The 12,604-nt window shown below is 40.5% G+C and overlaps 1 long non-coding RNA gene across 4 annotated transcripts in view; it reads left to right on the forward strand.

Moving 5' to 3' along the window:
* LOC310688499 overlaps positions 1–12,604 on the forward strand; it is a 41,448-nt gene that overhangs the window by 6,332 nt on the left and 22,512 nt on the right. The window contains exons 2-3 of one of the 4 annotated variants that reach the window (XR_014516966.1): positions 5,282–5,441; positions 5,908–6,587. The exons of 1 other annotated variant lie outside the window; for it this stretch is intronic. This is a non-coding gene — a long non-coding RNA (uncharacterized lncRNA). Of the gene's footprint in view, positions 1–5,281; positions 5,442–5,907; positions 6,588–12,604 lie in introns of those variants that run through there. 2 more of the 4 variants (XR_014516963.1, XR_014516965.1) reach the window with 2 other exon arrangements.

Genomic DNA, 12,604 nt, shown 5'->3' on the forward strand with positions numbered 1-12,604 from the left:
TGGATGAAAGCAGAGTTTTCCATATACAGAACTCCTTCATTGTTCACTGTGGTTTATTTCATCCCACTCATTTAAAAGCCAGTATGGGGGGGGTCATTTTGTTGTAAATATTTTCTGAAGTCATAGAAATTAATTTTAAAACATTATTGAAACTGCCTGCATCTGATGAAAGAGGGTATTTATTACCCAGCAAGGAGACATTGAGTAGCTGTTAAGTCACAGGGCTACAGTCACGGGGAATGTTTTGCTGGTGAATTATATAGCTGTCATGCATCTACCAAAGGAAAGAGCCTGGTTTGTTGGCATCCATCTGTCTTGGGACACTCATATTCCAACTTCCGTTTACCTTTTTTACCACTCACTCTCTGTGTTAAGTTGAGATAGGAATTTATAAATATATTGGGTACTGAGCATTTGAACTCCTGCACAGCTGAGTGTCCTCAATTTGTGGATTAGGTGCTTATTGGAAGAGGAGGAATTTGGATTTGTTAGGCCCTTGGAATGTTTGGGGGCAAGCCAGACCTATACAAGAGGGCCAGGGTCTACCTGAACTTAGAATAAAAAAGGTGGCAGGAACACCTTATAACATGATTACAAAGGGAACATTGACAAGAGCTGAGGAATGTCTGGTTTGGAACATAACTTCCACAGAAGAAGGTGGAAAAGTTTTATGTTCATTCGGTTGGGAGACGGGTGAAATTTGGTATTGAGAATGTTGGGGCATGTGATAGCAATTGACAGTTAAAACACATGTGCCAAAGATATGTATAAGGTGTTTGTTCTCACTACAAACCTCTGTGCCAAGATAAGCAAGGTTTCTACAGCCCTGCATTATCCAGGGGATTAACCATGTTAGTCTGTTGCAACCAAAATTACAAAGCTTGGTTTTGAGGTGCTCTAAAGACGTAACAAATTATTACAGCATAAACCTTTGCGAATTTCAGTCCACTAATCAAATGCAAATGATAAAGTGGGCTGTAGTCCATGGAAGTTTGGGGGCTTTCTGTGTGCTACCTCTTGTAGAGATCCCAACAGTGGGATTTTTGCTCACTCACACATTCAGTGGACAGAATAGGGAGTCCCATACTGGCAGAGCAACAAGGGCACTGGGAGCCAATGGAGGTCCAGCACTACTGAGTGTTGGGACGCTTCCAGCCAATCCCAAAAAACCCTCAGCCCAGTGCAAAGGAGGTTTGGACCGCAGCCTAAAGAATGAAGCCATATCAAATAAACACAACAAACATAATCAGCTACATAATAATGACCCGCAGACTCAAGAATTTGTCATGTATTAGATCTGTTTTCCCTACAGCAAAAGGTTGTGATGCACAGGCTGTGGGGGTTTTTTATGTATCCCAGTGAAACATGCTACTAAGAGAGACATTTTGATGTGTTCAGTGAGGCATAGAATGAAGCACTAGTGCAGGTGGTACTAGTGATGATAAACAGTTGCACCAGAATCAAGAAAGACCAGGAGATTCCTATGAGAGGGGGACCTCACTTGTAATGGACTTTGGGAACAACAGAAGATGAGGAAGATGAGTGAGTGTGACCTGTTTTTCATAAGTGCAGCCCCTTCTCATTCCACCCACTGGTGCTTGGGGCCAGAGGCACTGTAATTCTGCCTTTCAATAAACACATGTTATGTTAATAGACATTGAAGAGTGAAAATGTGTAATAGCTAGAAATGCTTACCCTCTGAGTCATTGTGGTAGCTATTCAGATGGAGCCACTCATGCATATCTCACAATGTGTAAATTTGGTGCCTTTGTGAAACTGGTTTCTGGGTTCTTTTTTTCTTATTATCAGTGGACTCCAGGAGCTGTCTCTTGACTAGCAATGCTTATTAAAGTTCTCAGTATCATACCACCTACCTGGAGCTTTTATGTATTTGAATGTATTCATTTTTGTTTGCCAAGAAAGTATGAAATAACGCTGCAGTTTGCTTCTTTGTTGTGTTCAGTTATATTTTGTTACCCTGGGACTGACTTTCCCAATCCTGTTTTCAAGCTTTTTCAATGTCTTCTCCGGTTTTCTTTGTTTAAACAAGCCTATGACAGAAACATATTCCCTAATTGTTATCAATCATTCATAAACAAGCAGCACACATGGCATTCCCCCTTTGGCACTCTGCCTCTTTAGTGTATTTCAAAGGCATCTGTTTCCGCAAATTGTCTATTCCCTTTGTTTAGTGCAGCACTGAGTTTCTAAGACTAAATAACCCCATATGTTGATTGGAACATTTTCTTTTTCCTTTAAAGGTTTCTGCCTTTTAAAACTCTTCATCCCAAAAGCACAATTTTGGTAATAATTTCCTATCACTTTTATTCCCAGCTTACGGGTAAATGAAATGGATTTAAGTGTGTTAGTATCTTGGACCCAAGCACACTGCTTAGAAGCAAATTGCTTTGATTTAAATAGGATTGAAGTGTACACTGAGGACCACTCCTAGTATTAGGTAAATACTAGGCAGTCCCCTTAGGTGGCACATGCTGTGGGGTAGCATTCTCCTTTATTGGCGTTCCCTAAACTTACCTGCTGCCCTCATGTTGTGAAGGATACTATTCTATTTCTGGTGTTGAAGTAAAAATCAGTTGCCAGCCTACTTGGCTTCTGTTTGTGGAATTGTAGTATCTTTGGTTGTGTTGAATGCTGTAATTCTAGTTGCGCAACAGAGATCCACTTATGCAGTAGAACTCCACCCTTCTATTCTCTGCCCTACATCTTCCTGAACACCCTCATAATCGGCTCCAGAGGATTGATTGGAGGACCTCCTTCCAGAGCAGGTTTTGGGGCATGAGTGGAGCTCTGTGTATGCTGCTTGGATACAACACATAGTCTGTTGCCTCAGGTAGTAAAACATTGGCCAGGTCCTGTGTACCCTATATTGTGTTTGAGAATTCTTCTAAGAGAGATGATTGAATCAGTATGGATAATGGGTAGCAATGGGACTTGAGGCTGAAGGGCAGGTAATAAATAGCAACAACAATGAGAGCCAGAGGATGGGTAAGTGGGAAGATAGGAAGGAGCTGTTTTCATCAAATTGATATAACAATTCCCTTTTGACTAATATGAGCACAAGCAACACATCTTGCCACATAGGTTCTTTCAGAGTGTTAGCTCCTTGTGGAGGAAGAAAGAACCTCAGACAACACAGAAGACATGACTGCCCTGGTAGCTGAATTGAGAGAGGAGAATTCTGTCCTTTTATATCTCAGTCTTATAATAATATTATGAGATAATCAATTACAATTTATAAATATTGTTTGTTGGAAATAACTTTTTATAGGAATCAAATCAACCAAGGATTTTTCTGGTGTGTTAAACTGCAGCATGGCATAATTACATTTCTATTCTCCTGCTTTCTTTACATTGATTCAACAAGAGTAAGCAATTACTGAGTTCACAATGAGTGAATGGATTCTACTAGATGCCATGAACTTTAAGGTAATATTTACCAAATTGTTAAAGGGTTACTTTTTTCAACTGAAAACCAATTTTGGAGCTATTATTTGAGAACATACTATATTTTGCAGAAATGATTCTTAAGTGCAATGTAGTGGTATAATAATGGAAATGTATTTGCATTTTTATCATGTCATATAATGTTTGTATTTCCAAAGCTATAATAAGTATTAAGGGACATGCCACATTAGGGGTTATTTTGTCATTTTGCATGAAAAACATTGGTAGACTTACAAAACCTTGCAGAAAATTTCAGAATCACTCAAACAAAGATTTATAATTTGGCATAATATTTGGACTTTGATTATTTTATAATTTGGAGTGTTTTTAATGTGGCTTTTATTGGATTCTTAAATTGGAAAACTTTATAAATATTATTTTTTTAAAAAAGAGACCCACAATTTCAATATACACGTGAGAGAGACAGCATATGCCTGTTCAATCCCCTATACATCTGGAGTAAGTCTTAGCTTGGTTACTCCTTGATTGGAGTTTCCTTGATTGGACTTGGTTTTCCCTCCTTGAAAAGTGTATGAGCCAAAGGAGGAAGTTGTATGAGGAACACTTCCCACTTCCTGTTTCAGTTTTTTATACTCTTCAGCTTTATTTACTCTTCAAAGCTCAGATCAGCACCTGAGCTGCCAATCCTTTTCTCACTTCCCCTTTCAGCTCTATGTGCTATTCAAGGCTCAGATTGGCACTTCAGTAGCTGAAGAGAAAGAACAGCTAGTGAGTGGTAGTGAATCTGGGAAACCAGGAGATGGGGAAAGAAGACAGTGACTGGGTGAGGCAAAGAGGGGGTTAGGAGGGAGGGGGTGTTAGTAAGAGAGGGCACACGCATACACACAGATCAAATCCAATGAAATTGCATATTTTTATGGGTTCCCTCCTCCAAACCACCATCAAATCACTAGTCACATCTGTTTCTATTCCCTGAACCTTTAATCGCCAGTGCTTTGTGCTATCAGGTGCCATGCAAATGTCATAAATAAATCATTGAAATCTAAAGCTGTAATGAGAGATGTGGGATGTAAGATTGAGGGATTACAGTGGCCCAAATTAATTTATTCCCCCCCTAATTTATTTATTTATAAGGTGCACTTTTTAAAAAATAATAATAATAGTAAAGTGGTATATAACATATCAGAATAAAATCAGCAAATCAATTTCCCCAAACTCATCATTTAAAACATTAATACAGTGGTACCTTGGGTTAAGAACTTAATTCGTTCTGGAGGTCCATTCTTAACCTGAGGTACCACTTTAGCTAATGGGGCCTGCCACTGCGCCACTGTCGCACAATTTCTGTTCTCATCCTGAAGCAAAGTTCTTAACCCGAGGTACTATTTCTGGGTTAGCGGAGTCTGTAACCTGAAGCATCTGTAACCCAAGGTACCACTGTACTAATTGTATGATTACTTGAGGACACAGTAGAGGCATTTGAAGTAAGACTTTTTTGCTACCCTTATTGCCATATTGTAGGTGGGATTATGTGCTCTAACCAGGGCTCGGTTGGCCTCAGATCAAGGTTTATGCCACTGGTGCGCTCTCTCTCTCTCTCTCTCTCTCTCTCTCTCTCTCTCTCTCTCTCTCTCTCTGTCAATCAGTCCATCAATCAACTTATATACCACCCTATACCCAGAGGTCTCAGGGCAGTTTACAGAACAAAATCAGAATATAAAACCACAAAATATATAATCAAATTAAAAACAACAATCCAATAAAGCCCCCCCCCCAAAAAAACAACAACCCACATTTGAAAAGGGCATAGGCTCTAGCCGTCAAACATCCTGTTTTGTTACATGCAACTTCCTAGAATACCAGTATGCACTGCAGATTCCACAACACCAGAGCGGGTGCTCAGAAGCGATCATGCCACATCTCCCCATTCTACAGCAGGACGAGAAACTTGACAGGATCACCTGTTCTATCCACTGGAAAATCTCTTAAGAGCATTCAGGAATCCATCAGGATCTGTAAGTCTCCAACAGCAAATAATCTTAATAAACTCCACCCTTACAGAGGAGGATAGCTGTTGTGAGCTGAAACTTCACTGGGAAATTTACCTCTACCCTGCTTTTAAAAGGGGATATACCATTGCCCCACACATTCTTGCAATTGCGCCCATGGATTTAATACTTGGGGGCTGAAATTGCTGGTTTAGTGTACTTCCAATAAAAGATTGTGGGGTATACCCATTTAAACTCTGGTGCTTATGGGAAGTCTAGTGGCAGTATCCTATTTTCCCCCTGCAACTGATATTCATATTGCCTCTGATGCTGGGGAATATACAGGCAGTATCACTAGCAGCCATTGTCCTCCATGAATTGGTCTTTGTAAGAGCCCTTTTAAAACATTGATTCTTAGTGTTAGCATCATAGACAACTTGGAAGTAAATATTTACTTTTCACATAGCATCTGTTCCTGTGTCTCTATATACAGCTTGGATCCATAGTCCTTTGTCTGGAAGGTACAACTGGCAAGTTTGCAGCTAGCTGGGAGAAGGAAATTGTATCTGCTTTGGGAGAAATTAGATCCTGTGTTTTGTTGGTTCTGGCAGCAGTTGGCAAGTTAGATTTACACCACCAAACACCTTATTAAAGTTAATGAAGACTGTGAGCAATAAGAGTAGATTAATTGGTTTTCATATGAATTTTGTTGTAAACTTTCAGTGTGGCATATTATCCATGCACAGTGTTTATGCACCATTTTTGAGCAATTTCACTGTAATTTCCCCTTAAATGAAATCTGCAAAAGTGGTTAGACTCTGTACGATATGAACTATCCAACAATAGATAGTACGGGTAATGCATAAAAAAACATCCTGTGTATTTTTCTGGTCTAGAGAAAATGAGTCATAGGCATAATTGGTTGAGCAGGTCAGTATCAGCTACTGAACTGAACATTTTAAACGTGGCTTTAGAGTTATTTGCTCAGAGGATATTTTGGTAAATCCTGCTGTTCCTATGAATTAGCTTATTTATTCAGAAGAATTGAGTGTACCATACCCTGCTTTGCATATATTTCATTTAGGAATAGGGCCATTGCTGTTCAATATCCTATTTGATTCTGTTCCACTTTTCAGCCAGGAAACCTGCTTAGAAATAAAAATTGCCCCAATATGTGGAGTTGTCTGTGGCAGTCCTTTCTGATCTTTGACTGTCGATGTCAAACATTTCCAGGCTCTTATCTCCACTGGCAGTGGGAAGAGGGAGCTGCAGGTGTTATTCAGGGGCCAAGACCCTTGTATGAACAGTTACTGGGTATGAATTACAGCTCCTAATGTTTCAGTTGTAGGCACTTTTTCATTATTAACCTTTCTGTTTTGCCTGATGGAGAGTTCTGTCTCGAAAGCTTGCGTAACCCTACACAAGACAAAAGATACCTGAATTATTTTGTGTCTATACTTTGTAGATAATAATTTGCAATGCACGACAGAGGGAGGATGTGCTTCGTCCGCTGAAGCAACTGTGTTGGGCTAAAGACAGTGCTGGACCTGAAGTTGAGCAAACCTGAGTGCATCCAAATGTGTATACTTTGAGTGGTGAAGCCCCTGTGCGAATGCACTCAAAAAGTGCAATTTTCTCTCCAGGATCAAGAAGAACAGTTCTGTGTGATTAGGGCAGAAACCAGCTGTGTACTGTGTACTGTGCTAGGACGGGGTGGAGAGCCTTTTTCAGTCCGAAGACTGAATTCCCTTCTGGGGGTCACATGCCAGTGGTGGATGTGGCCAGAAGCAAAATTGGGTGGAGCAATGAATGTAAATTTTAGCTTTAGTAGCTAAAATTTTAGCTTTAATTTTAGTAGGCTGCTTTCTACATGCATTCACACAACCACTTCTCTGTCTTCCCACCAGGCAAGTGAGAGGCATTATCAGAGTTCACAGGCACATTTTAACCAGGCGAAGCATAGCCAAGAGGGGTTTGGTCTAGGGAGTATCCTGAGGGCCTGGCAGAGCCAGAAAGGTTTGGAGGGCCAGATTCTCCTCTCCAGAGCACTTGCAATGTACTGTACCGCGTTGTTGTTACTTCACTCTTCTGCCAAAGACCTTGGGATAGCACATGAGAAAAGGCCAGTGTCAAAATATAAGACTATGATATAATATGCAGTTGAAAACGTTGACATTAGGACCCATGGAGGGGATGGGGGGAAGTCTCGAGATTCAGAGAAATCTCTCTATATGGATATGTATTTGGTTTTGTTATAAATTTATATTTGTAAAATCAAATAAAAATGATAAAAGGCCAGCATGTTGGCACCACCAGGCAACTGCCAAGGCCGCACGCAGAAACAGAGGAGCCGTTGCAAACCCAGAAGACTCTTGGTCATAATTTCTTCTCCTCCCTGCTCTCTCTGTTCACCTTCCATTTGGAAGCACTGACAAGAATAAGTAGTAATAGTAAATAATAAATATTATTATTATTATTATTATTATTATTATTATTATTATTATTATTATTATTATTTAATTAATCTCCTTCCCTTCTGTCCCCAAAACAAGTTGATACAATGTGCCCTAAGGCCACCTTTGTGACCAAATCTTTATATTCCAGACTGGTCTCCACACATCTGGGTGTGTTTTTAAATAGAATTTATTTTGGAAAAATAAATAGAATTTATTTAAAAACCCAAAACAAATTAGGAACCAGAAAAACATCACTTTCAATAAACTTGTAAGCAGCATTTCAATAAATAAAAGGCAGAGCATCTGCCTCTAGCACTTAGGGAGGGGAGGTCAAGCCTGGTGACTTTAAAGCATTAGAGTCACTATCTAGCAAAAGCATTGAGAAGACAGAGTAACTCTGTTTATTCCACATCCGTTTTAAAAATATGGCAAGCCCACTTCTTTTTTTTTTTTAAGGATAGCTATATGCACTCTTGGGTTCAACCCCTGCTCAGCCATGAAGCTTACTGGGCATCTTAGTGTTTTTTGATCTAACCTGCCTCACAGGGTTGCTGTGAAACTAATATGGTATGATTCCCCATATGCTGACTTGAATACTTTGGTATAATTGTGGTGCTTACTGCTGTTGGCACTCCAATAGGCTTTGAACATGGAAAGGCTCCATCCAAGTTAACAGTCATGTTAGCTTCCGTCAGAACAGGATGAAACATGATAAGATGACTTTATATTTAAATCTAAGCCTGAAATCCTGAAACCATTTGCTCAAAGAAATACCATTGAGATCATTTAATTGTGTATTTGTCACAGTGCAACTGCTGGTGACTTAAGTCTTGTGGGCTTGTGGTTAGGTTAGCTGAATACTGGAGAAAATGTGTGCCTGCCCTCTTCCCCTAAACATTCCAATACTGTTAAAGAAGATGAGACTTAATTAGTTTTGTCCTCAAATTTCTATGATTCATACTGTGGAATTTCAACTATTTGTCTGAGACAGAATTCTTCTGAAAATAATGAGCTCAGAAAATTGCAAATGGTTTTTAGAAACAAGCATCTCAGTTTGCAGCTTGAGAAATTCACACATTATTAAGAAGCTGACTTGGTTGATCTTTTGGAAAAAAACCTTTTGTGATGCAGTTTGGCTTTCCACATCATAAATCACCTTTAAAGTACATTTATAAGCTCAGTTCTGTTTTATCTTCACATTTGAAAGACATCAAGCACCAAATCTCTCCTAAAGTTACCTGCATATCATATACAGAGAAACTAAGAAGAGCAGTGAATGTTTTCTAATGTGCAATGCAATAGAAATATTACCATACTTTTCCATGTATAATCATGGAACTTTGAAGTGTCAGGCATAGCCCTACTGGCTTTAGCCCAAACGTAGCAGAGTTTTCCTGCACAGCGAGGAAGCTAGTTGCGGCGGTAATGACTAGTCAGCTAGACTCAGAATAACTATTTACAGGATTTATTAAAAGGAAAAATAAAACCAGCAGAGTTTCTGCATATAAAACAAAGCAAAATAAATCCTCTCTTTCTCTCTCAAAACCATACACAGCACTTCTAACTCCTAACACACCTCACATCAAAACTGTGCTAGCAATCCTAGATAACAGAGTTGAGTGCTGCTCGTTAACCAATCAGAGTGAGTAGTTTCTAGGTCAAGCAGACCTGGGCTTTCTGCCAAGAGTAAATTGACACCAGCTTGAGTTAATTGGTGAAGCTAGAATCTGCAAGTTTCCCACGAGAACCAATTAACAGAAACTGAACACCCCCTCACAGATTCTGCTGAACAATTAACACCAAATACACCTATATAGGAGATTATTTTTCCAGCAAACCTAAACCCTTGCACATTCGCTTGTTCTTTATCTTTGCCAATGGTTTAGTTAACACATCTGCTACATTTTCTTCACTTGATACATAAGTACAGGTGATTACATTGTCTTGTACACAGCAACGTACATTTTGGTATTTTACAGAGATATGTTTGGAACGCGATTTGAAACCCTCTGTTTTACTTAAGGTTATACAAGCCTGATTATCAATGTAAACTTGTACTGGTTCTCCACAATTTACATTTAAATCTGCTAACAAATGCTTGAAATAAATCACCTCGTTGCACAATTCACTCAATGCGGCGTACTCTGATTCCGTTGATGACACACTTACAACGTCTTGCTTGCGTGACCGCCAGCTGATTAAAGCTCCACCGACCATTATGACTAGTCCTGTGACAGATTTTCTATCTGGCAAATTTCCCCAGTCACTATCACAGTAGCAACTCAACATTTCGTCCTCTGAAGAATTTAATTGTAACATATAGCCAATTGTCTGTTTGAGATATCTCAGAACTTGTTTTACCCCTTTCCAGGCATTTAGTGTGGGTTTTGAGACCAATCTACTTAATATGCCTACTGCATAGCTAATATCAGGTCTGGACCACTGTGCTAGATACAATAAACTTCCAATTACAGAGTGATATACATCAGGATGTTCAAATTCAGGACTCTCATCTATGTGAAGTGTTTTTATGAAACCTGGATCCATAGGCACCGCTGCCCCTTTGCAATCCTGCATCCTGTATGTAGTCAGTAGCTGTTTAACTTTGTTCTGCTGACTAATTAGGCAGCTGCCATCTTGGGCCCAGCACACTTCCAACCCTAGATATGTCCTAACCGGGCCTAAGTCTTTTGTACACCCACCTGCAGCCTACAATCTTTGCCCCCTCAGGCGCTGCCACTGGTGTAAAAACCTTATGCTCATTCAGAGAGGACATCTCTTCCTCCATTGCCTGTTTCCAGAGCTCCCTCCTCTTTTGGTAACTTTAACACTTCCTGAAAACTCTTGGGTTCTGCAATTACACTAAACACATTTGCAGTATCTGGAGAAAAACGCACCGGAGGCACTCCTTTGTTTTGTCTTTTAGATCTTCTGGGAGAAAATTTTTCTTCTGACCCACTTTCCTCCTCAGAACTACGACCTCTCTTTTGTTGCTTAGCAACTGGTCTCTGGCTAACTCCACTTTCTTGAGAGCTCTTATCTGAACTTTCCTCCCCCTCAGACTCTGATTCTCTGTGTCTACCTTCAGAGTCATGAAGCTCCTGGGAAGGTTCAAACCAAACCTCAGTATTGGCATGTAGTCTCTCCCAGCCACTATGTTCACAAAAACTGGCATTCCTGGAGATCACAATGCCATTTGTCCCTTCAGCAAAGCGGAAACCTTTTCCCAGCTCCTGGTAACCCACAAACACTAACTGTTTGGTCTTAGGATCTCCCTTCTTCCTCATTTGTTTCGGAATTAATACCCAGGCTTTTGATCCAAACACATGCAAATGGTCAATTTTGGGTTTTTTCTGAAACAATTTAAAGTACGGGGTTGTACCTATTGTTTGATGAAAGAGCCTATTTTGGAGATAACACGCGGTGAGCATGCTCTCCCCCCAATAAGACATGGGTAAATCAGCATCATCAAGCATGGCAAACATCATATCTTGTAAAGATCTGTTTTTTCGCTCTGCAACACCATTCTCCTCTGGGGAAAAAACGTTCGTTTTTCTATGCCCAATGCCACGCTTTTGTAACCAATCTCTAAAGGCATTTGACATAAATTCGCCACCTCTGTCCGTCTGAATCCTTTTGAGTTTAACAGACAGAAATCTTTCCACAGATGCCACCCAGCCTTTAAACTTAGTGAACACGTCACCCTTATTCTTCATGGGAAAAACCCAAGAATAACGCGTGGCGTCATCCACAATTGTTAGTGAAAAACGCGATCCACCCCTGCTTACAGCAAATGGACCAATTACATCCATGTGAACCAGCTGTAGCGGTGACTCACTAACTCTGTCACTTCTGGGGTAAGAGACTCTGTGGGTTTTAACCTTTTTACAAACATTACAATCAAGGTACTTGTTACAACTCTTTAAATTACCCCCATCAGCCAATTCAGACATTTTTAGTACACTTTTCCAGCAGGCATGCCCCATTTTCCTATGCAATGAGTGCACACAGTTGTCATGTATAGCTTTGTTATTCACTGCAGGCTGAGATTTACTGACTACTGCTGCAACTTGAGATCCTGCTTTAAGCCAAAACAAGCCTCCCTCTGACTTAGCAGTGCCTAAAATCTCACCAGCCTTCTTAATAATGCAACTGTCTCCTTCAAAATGCACTTTAAACCCAGCTTTTAGCAAACAATCTACAGACATCAGATTGCTCCTTAATGAAGGCACACAAAGTACATTTTGCAGGCATTCACGAAGACAAGGAACAAAAACTGCACCCCCCGAAATCACTTCGGAAGTACTTCCGTCTGCTAGAGCCACCTGGCTGCGCTGTGCTGAGTTCTTGGAAACAAACAATTCATCTGAATTTACGATGTGGCGAGACGCTCCAGAATCGACCACCCAGACCGCTTGTTTCTCATCAGCAATCTTGACCTCGCCGGTCACCAGCTGAGCCGACTGTTTTCGTTTGAAGAATTTCTTTTTACGCTGCTGCTGCTGCTGATCTCGTCTCTGCTCCTGCACCGGCAACTGAGACTTGACCAACTCCGGACATTGTCGTTTTAGATGCGCTGAAGACCCACATCGGAAACAACGCCTAACAGCAAACGCTGACTCCTCACCAGTACGCTGCTTTTGCTTCACCTCTGGCACGGCATGAGAACTCCTTCCAAACCGCCCACCTGTAGAAGCCTCTGCAGCCACCGACCTTTCTTGCCTCTTCTGCCAT

The sequence above is a fragment of the Podarcis liolepis genome (genome assembly GCF_965112155.1).
Source record: "Podarcis liolepis genome assembly, chromosome: 11".
Classification (NCBI taxonomy): domain Eukaryota; kingdom Metazoa; phylum Chordata; class Lepidosauria; order Squamata; family Lacertidae; genus Podarcis; species Podarcis liolepis.